Below are 12,389 nucleotides of genomic sequence, written 5' to 3'. Positions count from 1 at the left end.
CTTTCTGGCAGGGTATATGAGATCGTCGCTGATTGGCTGCACCTTGCTCAAGCCGATCTTCGATCGATCGATATCCGGCCGCGGGACGGTCACACTCACAGGTCGGCATGTTGGTGAACCTTTCCTGTTTAGCTTAGATTTCACGTTATCATGGTTATTCATGCCAACAAGAGCTGCAAACAACTTCTCTAATTAGTAGAATGTGGACGGACATTGCATTCGTAAGTTCAGCTATGTTTGAATTACGTTGAAAACAAAATGGGAAATCGTAGTGGTTGCCATACCTGCTACTTTCATTTGCAAGAAGCTGTGTACCGTACTGTAAAAATTATAGTCCCATGTATTCAAGTTTGTGTACTGTAGTCAGACAAAGGGGGGGGGGGGATTGGTCTTTTCTGCACACCTAAAATGGTGAGGAATTATACAGGCTGAAGATATTTTGGCCTAGAACTTAGCAAATAATGTAAAATTCATACAAAGCAAAATGCTGAAAATTTCATTGAAATCAGATGACAAATATATTTTTTTTAAATTTGAAATAACAAATTTATTCAACAGTTTGGGCATGTTGGGCGGGCTTGGCCGCAACTTGGCGCAAGTTTACCCAGCCTCACTAACCTCGTACCCCGGGGCCGGGGCACTTGAACAAAAAAGTGGTGGGGGTGTGCCGCAGGAGAGACAAAAACGGGGGCCTTGGCCTGGGCTTGGAGCGGGAGTATTGTAAAAAGGAGGGTCCTCGGAACGGGGTTTGGAACTAAAATTTTGTGAAATGGGGGTCCTTGGAAGTTGGAACGGATCGATCGCCAGCGTGTGAGTACGTGCGTATGCATCCCTATGGAACGGGCATCCGTGATGCAGCTAGCGCAGCCTCCGCCGGGTGCGCTCGCTCAGAGACGATGGTCGGACAGCGCTCTGTGGCCGCTTTTCACCAAAATTGCAGCAGATCAATGCGACCGGAATGGCGTAACGAAAAATATGCGAAGCTTTGGAGCGAATTTCTTCTTTTTTCTAGATAAGAACAAAATGCTTTGCCTTGGAGCAGCTTTCTTTGTTTTTTTCTCAATAAGACAAAAATGCTATGCCTTGGCTTGGAACGGAAATTTGGGTGTAAAAATGGGGGTCCCCTCCGCGGCACATACCCACTATGCATTATATACTGAGTGCCCCCCCCCCCCGGGCCTCGTACTAGTGTGAGTGCCCTAGCCTACTCCACTTACACGTATTGCGATGTTTCAGTCTTGATTCAGGCCCTCTTCAAATTCAGCTCCTCTGTAATTATGCTCTCGCAGACAAAGTCCGGAGGGGGCATTAAGCGTTCCACCTGTCCATTGATTTGCCTGCCTCCCCCCCCCCACCCCACTTGGTTTCAGTGCAATAAATTGAAATATATTTGATTGTTTTTTTTTTTAATTTAGGTGTGTTGGTAGATGACACTCTAGGCACCGTGCCTATTAATTCCTGTGTTAAAAAAGTGAGTGCACGCGAATTAAAAGTTGGACTTAAATTACTAGATTTTAACATGGAACTCCATTAAGAAAACTATTTTTAATTAGTCCCTAGATACTACTTCTTTTCTTGGGGTATTGAAGCCTATTCGTCCAGAACTTGCTCAACTTTTGCGACTAGCCTTGTCGCCATAGGGTTGTACACATCCTCGTTTAATACTGATTGTCACGTGACACGGCAATGTGTGTGTGTGTGTGTCGTTAGGCTGTTTGGCCTGTATTCAAGGCGTTCTATCCGTTATGATTTTATATTGAAGCAGAATACATCAGGTATAGGCCCATGTCAAGTCAAATCGATACAGGGATCGAGGAGGGGTAGAGCAAAAAATTCCCAGTCACATGGTATGAAAATGATATTTTTTAATGATTGTTCATGCATTAGGGCAAACCCCTGTGTGGCAGGAGCATGATGAGTAAAAAAAATGAAATAGTAGAAAGAAAGAGGCCGAAACATATGGCACGTGGGAATAAAGTTGCTTTATATGTTCCAAGCGAATGAAGCAAGCGAGAAAAAACCTTTCGTGCAAATCTAAATTTGAGACAGATATCTTACCTTACACTTTTCCTAATTTTGGTTTCTTTAATTCCCTTCATTTTTTTATATCTTGGTTGTACGTAGAACATTCGGGGGGCATGCACTGGGCATAACCCTGGCTTGTGTACCCCAGTGCTAAATCAGCAGGTGGGTTTTGATATCTCTGGATCTTTAGCAATTTTAAAACTTTTTATAGTTGTAATGGATGAGAAAATCCCTGCAATCTGATTGGTTGAGAGCAATGCAAAAATTTTACTGGGCTGCATGAACGATATCCCGATAATCAAAACGCAACGATATCCACTGTAAACAAGCAATCGTCCGAAAAGGTCATTGTGATGTCATCGCGCATGTACTGTTACCGTCGCTTGTTTACGTCAAAATTTGAATTTCGATCAAAGCAGAATGAATCAAAGGATGCAAAATGATCTGTAAGTACAAATACGGTACCGTAATTGTCATTGGGATTAAAACTGCCCACATACTCGTTAGTTGAGAAGTCCAGACATACATGTACGATCTAACGTTAGATCTATACTGCCCTGGGCTGGCTGTGCACAGCGAAATATCCACTGCAGGCCCAGGCAGGCGCTGGCCCCCGGCGCGGCCCGCATACACACACACAGCTACATGTATTGGAGGTCGGAGGCTGCCTCAACTGCTCAAGATATAGTCAATGCAAAGCTGTATCTGGCATTTTGGGTATAACAATATCTTTGTGGCAACATTATCCAGTTAAGCCCATATTTATGTTGTCCAGGGTTATCAAAGTGTCTGCGCTCTGCATTAGATTTTGGAATTTTCATGCATCGATCCGGTAAATAAATCATGCGTCCAGTAAATAAATCATGCGTCCGGTAAAAAAAATCATGTGTCCGGTAAATTAAATTTACCGGACGCATGAAATTATCATGCATCCAGTAAATCATTAATTTTTGTGGTTTATTAAAAAAAAATTCCATTCTATAAAACAGATGATGCATGGGTTTCTTTCGTGGGTCAGTGGAACTGTGTGCATGTGGTTACCTTGTACACAGAGTTCCTACTGACCCACTCTAACGCATCATTTGTATATAGATGGCTACTATTTTTTATTAAATCGCGAGTGTAGACCTAAATGTAATTATAGAAAAACATTTCGTTAAGGTTTTTATTTTTTTGACCCCCCCCATTATAAAAGAAGGAAAAACAATTATAAATGAAGTTATAATATACACCCCTTTAATGATTTCGCTTTTTCTTCTCTCTTTTCCCCTCCTTTTTTTTGGGGGGGACCTTTTCGTTTATTTCCCAGTCTTCCCTTTCTCCCCCCCCCTCTCTCTTTCTTTCTTTCCTTTTCTCTTATCTGGATTTTTTTTCCGGTGAAATCCACTAGGGATCAAGGGCCAGCCTGCATGCCCCTGCAGCGGTTTACGCCTCTGCCGTGGTATACGCATGATCTTAACCCTAAAAAGACTGAATCAGCCCCCCCCCTCGACATTTTTCGTGATAAATCCGCCGCGCAAATCTTTTTGACCGCGTTGCTCGCTGACTTTTTACTTTCAAGTCTCGCACAACTTTTGAGACCAAAATTGTGACCCCTGGGTACACACTTTCGAAATTACGCAACATTTCGTTCGTGCATGCAGACCCAAAATTACTCAAAAACGTGAATTTGTGTACAAATCCAATACAAATAGTGTTTTTAGCCAAAATTCATAAATGTATTATTATTTTTCCTTTTACTGCTTAAAATCAATTTATTTTATCTTTTTCATGGTCAAAATAAAGTCCCTGACAATTTCCATTGAAAAAACAATGAAAAACAAAGTCGAAAAACAATGAAATACATAAGAAATTTAGAAAACAATAGAATACATAAGAAAATAAACATGATGTTGAAATTTTTAAAAATAAATTTGATCAGATGCCTATCTAGAGTAGGTGAAACAAAAATTAGCATTTCAGGGGCATTATTTTATTAATTAGAGCAAACTAATGATTTTACGCAAAAATTAGCATAATTAATGAAACATGAGATTTTTTGCATAATTTGATGTGATAATTTGGTAGATTATGCCATGGGTAATGTGTGCCAATTTTCGTCGCGATCGCGCAATCGACGTCCGAGATCATAAGGGGGCGCTGAATCAGCCCCCCTCCCCAGTCTTCTTAGGCATCGAAATAGCCCAGTCTATTTAGGGTTAATCATGATTAAAACTAGAGGTAAATCCAAGATTTTCCAAAGTAGGGGGGGGGGGTGGGGTGAATTTTCTCAAGTACAATTAGACAACTCCCAAAAAGGTTCTCACTTAAAAAAAACCGGTCATTTTGTCTCACGTAAAGTGATGGTCACTAAAAATGAAAGTCATTTCGTTCGCGTGATATTCGGCAAGCTCCCCCAAAAAAATAAATAAGAAAAGGGAAAGTCATTTTGTCCATGTTATATTTGGCAACCCCCCCCCAAAAAAATTAAAATTAAAAAAAGGTTTTAACTGTAATAATGATCGAAGGTAATTTTGTCTTGCGTAAAATTTGACAAATGAAAAATAAGATTGTCACTAAAAAAATGAATGTAATTTTGACCCACATAAAATTTGGCAAGCCCCCCCCAAAAAAAAATGAAAAGGTTTTAACAAGCAAAAAAAAGGCTAAAAAGAGAAAGAAGAGACAAGAATATGAACGAAATATATCCCCATTACAAATAATGCTGTGATCATCATGAGGGAGGGGTCGCATAACTAATATAATTCCAAAATATTTACTATAAATCTCAATAGGGGGATCGTGTAGAAATGCTCACCAACAGTGAGCATTAATATAATCCATTTTAATTTCAACTAATTTTATAAAGTATTAAATGTCTTCCCACCAAATGAAAGTCATATCGCATAACTCCAATTTGTATTAAGGCGTACATTTACCAAAGTCTTGAGTTTGAAATCAGATTCAGAACAGCATTGTCCAACCGGCAACCCATATTTTGGGTAATGTCGCCTATGAGGTCCAAACATTAACATTAATCATTGGTACTAGGAGTGTGTGTGTGTATTTTGAGTTTTTGACAGACGTATATCAATCAGGTTTGATTATTTACGTCTGGGACCGACCTTTAATGTCACAATCCGAAAGACGTGATCAGGGCTCGAACCTCTGCATCAATGTGTAACTTCCCCACAGCTTGGAGTGGGTGACACCATAGGAGTGGATGACACCATAGTAATAATAATAATATTCCACATATTTATATAGCGCTTAATGCATCGGAACGACGTCTCTAAGAGACTAAGCGCTTTCCAGACTCAGTATTACCACGGTCATCAGAACCTTGTATGCCTGCGTACAATGTATGCACCTTCTCCACTCCCTGGGGAGCACTCCAACAAGAGTTCCAAGACTCAATTGCTAGGCATACTACATTATACATAGGCTTTCACATCCTACCAGGTACCCATTTAACACCTGGTGGAGAGTGGCAAAGTGGATTAACGCCTTGCCAAAGGACGCTAGTCCATGGCGGGATTCGAACACACGACCCTCTGATAGTACAGGCCAAGTTTGAATTTGGAGTCGGCAGGTCAAAACACATTAAATATGCAATTTAGTTTCCGCATGATAATGTCTTTTTTATGAGTTATGAAATATTCTACTTATTTGAACAAATTTGGGTGTGTAGGTAGATGATACCAATACAGGCTAAGTTCGAATTCGGAATATGCTGGTCAAAGATCACAGCTCATTAAATATGCGAGTTGGATTCCTCACGATATCTTATCAAAAGTCATCAGATTTTTTAAAATTTGGGTGTGTTGGTAGATGATGATGCACAGCATTTATATAGTGCCATATATCTGTTAAAGACATTCCAAGGCGTATTGGAGGAGCCAGCCAATCTGGGTCGCCTACAAGGGTGCGCACACAGAACTGTGACCCGCAGGTATCTCCTCCCAATTACTGGTTGGGGGTATCCGGGTGGACCACTACACTGGGTCATTAAATATGCGAGTTGGTTTCTTATAAAATAACATCAATATGAAATAATCACGTAGGCCTTATATAAAAAGTGCAAAGGCAAGCAATTTTTTTTCTTACTTTTTTTGGAACTTTTATATATGTATTTAGGATGTATTTTGTCCTGAAAATTTAACATTCTAGGCACCGTTTGTGATCCTGAACAAGATGTGTGTGTTCTAGATAATTACTGAGAATGCCAAGCACGAACATAATTTTTAATAAGTGTTCTAGCATGATCCTGTTAAGGACTGTTTAACCATGAGGATGGTACATATTTCAATAATGGGAATGCGAAGCACGAGCTGAAAATTGTTGACATTCCGACCTAAAAAAAATGGTCATTTGTTCTATGCACTAGATCATAAAATGATAGGTACGTAACTAAATAATTGATGCGAGTGCAAATTGGGAATTTGAGTGTGGCAAACTGATTCTGTTTGGTTCTGCTTGCGTAGACTGGGGCCCGTTTCTCAACACCGTTAAGTCTTCTAACTTCTTAACTAAATTGGAAATAGTTAGCTACCTGTTAGCGAACTGTTTCACGAATCCCTCTTTGCCAAGATCGGGGACAACTTGACCAAATAGTTATGACATCTCCAAACCTGTCATAACTTCTTTCTTAAGGGTCAAGTCCACCTCAGAAAAAATGTTGATTTGAATCAATGGAGAAAGACCAGACAAGCACAATGCTGAAAATTTCATCAAAATCGGATGTAAAATAATAAATTAATGACATTTCAAAGTTTCGCTTATTTTGAACAAAATAGTTATATTAACGAGCCAGTTACATTCAAATGAGAGAGTCGATGATGTCACTCACTATTTCTTTTGTTTTTTTATTGTTTGAATTATACAATATTTCATTTTTTACAAATTTGACAATTAGGACCTCCTTGCCTGAAGCACAAAATGTTAAAATAATGTAATTCCACGTGTTCAGGGAGGAATGACACTTCATTTCACATGACAATGACGAGAAATAAAAATAATTCATATTTCATATAATAGATTACAAAAGAAATAGTGAGTGATGTCATCAGTTTCTCATTTGCATATCGACCGAGATGTGCATAACTGTTTTGTGAAATGAAGCGAAACTTTAGAATGCCATAACTTTCTTATTTTACATGCAATTTTGATGAAATTTTCAGTGTTATGGTTGTTGAATTTTTCTCTTTTTATTCAAATAAAGTTTTTGTTGGAGTGGACTTGTCCTTTATGTAGTGATATCATGTGGATAGACTGTGACATTCAAATGAGCCTCGAAATTTGAAAATTTTATTACGTAATAATTTAAAGAAAAATGAATTATATAGCAAACAAGTGGGATAAATCATTCAATAGTAATTGTAATGCACAGAAATTATAACAAGTGTTAATTTAAGGTAGTAAAATAATTGAATTGACAAAGATTCTACCACTTCAGGTCATCCATAATTGGACTCGTTTTCAGACCCTTATCAAAATTTTAATAAATTCTTCCTCTAATATACGCATAGCATTCATAAAATTGTGCGTTTAGGTATCTAAAGAGTTTAACAATCCATGATAATATATTTTTTGATGATGTTTGGAATCCTGAAAATCTGTTTGATTATCATCATGTTAAAGGCAAAAAGAAGCTGCTGAAAACTGCTTATCTAAAAAAAAAAAGAGCCAATGGAGTAAATTAGAGAGTCAAAAGGGGGCCTAAGCTTTCGATCCTAGCAGAATCTTCGTCGGAGGCAAAATGACAAACATATAAAGTGGAACAACCATGATATAGACCACAAACATCCAACAGCAACACTAGAAACCATCATGTTAGGAAGAAAGCCTTATGGTTTACTTACGTAAACTATTCAAATTTTATATCTTGGGATAAATATCTCAATGTCCACTTACATGTGATTTTTTTTATCATGATATGAATTAGTGTTAATTTCATTTCCTCAGAAATTTAATGCCCATGTCTGCATGTTTAAGTACTTTTTAAGCATATTTTGCCTCTATTTTTTGCAACTTTTGGAAAATTTGCTATTTTGTGACTAAGGCTACGTCTGGTATGTACTTTCCACCAATAGTATCAATATGATATTAATGGATTCTAGTTAATCCTTTTGGGTAATTTTGGAACTAATTCTGTGTTTGGTAGATAAATAGGACTAACTTGTCCAGGTGTTGAGAAACGGGCCCCTGCTGATGAGTAGGCCTAGAGTTTTTATGCCCCTGCAGATGAAGCCCGGAGGGGGCATTAAGTGTTGCCCCTGTCAGCCCCCCCCCTTGGTTTCCGCGCAATAACTTGAAAAACATTCAATGGATTTAAAAAAATTTGGTGTGTAGGTAGATGTCACCAAAATACAGGCTAAGTTCACAGCTCATTATGCAAGTTGGTTCAAAATTTATTTTTTTGATTACATTTATATGCGTATTGATTTCTGCATGATATTAAGTTCAATCATATTGAATGGATTTCTGATCGCGTTAACTGGGGCCCGGGTTGGCACGTTTTAACCAGTGTGTTTTAAAACACATTTTTTTTACTTGTGTGTTATAAATAAATCCTCTTTCTCTTCCCCCCTTTACTCTTTCTTGATTGCTTTGTCATGTTCCTCTTCTCCCTGTTCAATCTTGCACAGCAATCAATATTAAGAATATCATTTTAACAAACAAATCTATGTGATTAGCTCACTTTTATCTACAATAAATTCGTAAACATGGCAGGGCCACACAACATTCAAGACTATTTTTGGAATGCATGCATGGTTACGCAGTTATGATATACACAAGTGCATATTATCAGATCCCGAATTGCTTAAAAACTTGATTTCATGTACAACTCAATGTGAGTCATTGCCAAAATTTGTATCTGTATCATTATTTTCAGAAATTGCTGAAAATTTCTATTAGTAATAAATTTGAAAATCTGTACATAAGAAAAATGAAAAAGTAAAAAAAAAAACATTACCAGTAACCTACATAGACTGGGCTATTTCATTTCCTAAGAAGACTGGGGGGGGGGGGCTTTATGATCTGGGCAGTCAATCATGGGATCACAGCGATGATTGGCAAACGCATTACCCATGGTATATTCTAAAAAACTATAATCAAATTTTGCCTAAATCTCATTGCTAATTTACGCGTAAAATCAAAAGTTTGCTCTAATTAACTAAATAATGCCCCTGAAATGATCACTTTTGGTTCACAGACTCAATATATTTCAACATCACACTTATTTTCTTATGTGTTTATTGTTGTTTCAATGGAAATAGTCGGGGACCATATTTGACCGTAAAAAAGTTGAAATTAATTGATTTTAATCAGTAAAAGGAAATATAATGGCACATTTATGAATTATGGCTAAAAACACTATTTCCATAGATTTGTACGCAAATTCACATTTTTCCAGCAACTTTTGGTCTGCATGCACTTCCAAAATGTTGTGTAATTTCGAAAGCACATACCAGGGGGTCGCAATTTTGGTCTCAAAAGTTGCGCGAGACTCGAAAAAGTGAGTGATGCTGTAAGTCTGTGAGTGATGCGGTAAAAAAAATTGTGCAGTGGATTTATTGCAAAATATGACAAGGGGGTAAATCAGCCCCCAGTCTCATAAGGGTTAAAAACATTATATAGGCCTACTGATTGTTTTTAATATACATTTGATCAGAATTCCTGAATTAAAAAAATAAGTAGTTCAAGGGCTATATTTATAGGTTTGAATTGAATTTGTATTTTATGCCCTAAAATTGGTATAATTGATTCAAATGAAATAAAGCATATTGATTTACCCGAAATGAAATTAAGCTTTGAAACCCAATGTATATCAATTTTTCCATTGTGCAAATTCTCCTCGCCCCCCCCCCCTCGATTGACAAGACTCAGGACACCTAGGGACAACACGTATATAATCATGTATTAGGAATGAAATGTCATATTACTTATAAAGTGTTTTTTTTTGTAGGCATTCAATTTCCATGATTTAGTAATTTGGGGGGAAATATCAACTTTTCTGTTCAAAATTCATAAACAAAATTGTGGTAATCTCTTATTAAAACATCAAGAACTGAAATCTTATTTTATTTAGTGTATAGTTTAATTGATTTACAGAAAATTGCATCATAAAACAATAAAAAACATTTTGTACTACAATTCTGCGGGGGCATCTGTTTCCTTTGGACACGTCAAACTTTCTTAATTATGTGTAATTGATTCTATGACATGTGTTTACATTTGCTGCAGATTCCCATTCAGCCATTGGACTGAACCGGTACCAAGACCGGAACTGTAACACAGTAAGGATGGTCAATATGAAGCGAGCTTCATTGAATTCCTCCAAGAGCTCTGTACTCTGTTCTGATCATTTTGAAGATGCTTGCTTTGACCTGGGCAGACGATACGTCTTAAACAGGATGCTGTCCCAACCATATTTGATTTCCCGCCTCGTCTTCAGAAGGTACAGTGGATCTATATCATACATGCGTTCTAAAGAAATATATATTCTGTTTTATCTACCTTTGTTTTGATAGAACATTGCTTTAATTATTCAATTTTCAGTAGCAAAATAGAGATGAAAATTATCCTAATCAGGAGGATAACCATGGACCGGGGCCTATACTGTGTATTTACAGTAAACTACTAAATAAATATATTTTTTAAAATTTGGTTTAACTCATAATCCTGGGCTACTTTGAGATTGCATAGCCCAGGGAGGGGGAGGTGGGCTTTTTTGGTCCCCCTCTTCAGATCTTGCCTCTGATCAAAACGAAAACCAATGCACACATCAACATCAATGTAATCTGCAAGCATGGAACTAAAGGTTACAGAATTCATTAAAATTTATTGTTAATAAATTATTTATTGTTAATAAATTAGTAATGCTAATTTATGCGTAATAGAGAATTCTTTGTTTTAAAGGTTAATCTCTAAAGAATTCCCGAAATTCTATGATTTCTAACAAAGTTGCTCAAAAATAAATGGTAAATGACATTTCTAATCTTATGTATTTTATTGTTTCTATAATTCCATATGTATTTCTTTGTTTTGGGGCCTTATGTATTTTATAGTTTTTTTAATGGGATCTGTTCATGGCACTATTCTGATTATAAAAAGCAAAGATTTGATTATTTTCAACCAATAAGTGCAAGAATAATGATAAATTTGTCAATTATGACTGAAAATAGAATTTCCATTGGATTAAATGTGTATACAAAATAATATTTTTGAGCAATTTTTGGTCCGACATAAACTCATAAAATGTTGCGTAACTGAATATCCGGGTGTCTCAAAAGCTCTGCAGAATTGACCAAAAAGTAATCATGGTACCTCATTTCTCATTGTGGACTTATCATGAAAAATGTGGATGGGGAGGGGAGCTTATTAAGCCCCCCCCCCCCCCCCGGGGCTAGATAGGGTTTATATATCAATTATCATCATGTATATTTTTAAAAAAATTATCTTGTTGCAAGTCACTGCAAAAGGTTTGATTTCTAAACGAATATTGTTCTTCATGGATAATCGAATATTTGATTGAAAAATTATCTTTGAATAGTTATCTTTTCATTCTTGTATCTGTTTTTGTTCAATATTCTTTTTTCTTATTTTTTTATTAATTCGTCTCCTACAGAATTCACCCAAACCAAGGTATTTCCCAAAAGACTTTTCGATTCAGCAAACAACCTCCCAGATACTGCAAAGACACCAGTGCCAAAGTCTTCAGCACCTTAATTTCTCGAAGACCACTCCTACTGAATACCAGAAAGTCCAAGAGGGGTAAAGTGGAAGTCAACAACAATAATGGACTGTATTAAAACTTGGAGAAGAGGCTGAAAACCACACAGAAGTCCTACCTTATACATTACTTGCTTTTAAGTTTGGACAAACATTGATTTGCACAACTTTACAACAAAAAATTTACGCTGTGTGGATTCTGATTATTTAAAATAGCTCAATGAAAACGTTTATCACTGGGCATGTAACAAAAATGAATTCATTGAATTTGAAGATGTCTTACAGTATATTCATTCTGATTTGAATGTCAGAAGAGAAAAAAGTTTGTGAAAAGTAGGAATGACGGCAAGCTGACAGAAGAATAGAATACATGTAGGATAGAACAAGGCCACAGTTATAAATGAGCTGTTGGATAGAGACAAAAAGATGAATTAAGAATGGGGGTGATAGAGAAATAGAGACAGGAATTGGGGAGCCTGTGATGAATGCCTGAGAAAGTAAAAATTACCATATTTTATTTTTTTAAGGATTTGAACAGTCAGGAAGAATGTGGTCTTTTTTCTGTTGTTATTTCTCAAAATACTGGTATGTTTTGTGTACAGAAAGGGGTATAATCCTTTGCAATAATCACTCTCACAGAAAATATTAAC

General features: G+C 36.8%; 1 long non-coding RNA gene across 2 annotated transcripts; it reads left to right on the top strand.

Moving 5' to 3' along the window:
- On the top strand, positions 1-12,279 carry LOC121430406. Of its 2 annotated transcripts, none has more exons than XR_005972029.1 (3): positions 1-221; positions 10,252-10,465; positions 11,636-12,279. It is a non-coding gene; the product is annotated as an uncharacterized LOC121430406 (long non-coding RNA). The 2 variants fall into 2 exon arrangements; XR_005972030.1 differs by lacking the exon at positions 1-221 and adding an exon at positions 1,832-2,471.
- Positions 12,280-12,389: the final 110 nt, after the last annotated feature.

The sequence above is a fragment of the Lytechinus variegatus genome, chromosome 16 (genome assembly GCF_018143015.1).
Source record: "Lytechinus variegatus isolate NC3 chromosome 16, Lvar_3.0, whole genome shotgun sequence".
In the NCBI taxonomy this organism is placed as follows: domain Eukaryota; kingdom Metazoa; phylum Echinodermata; class Echinoidea; order Temnopleuroida; family Toxopneustidae; genus Lytechinus; species Lytechinus variegatus.
The sequence above is the reverse complement of the archived record's forward strand: the minus strand, read 5'-3'. Positions and strand labels throughout refer to the sequence as shown.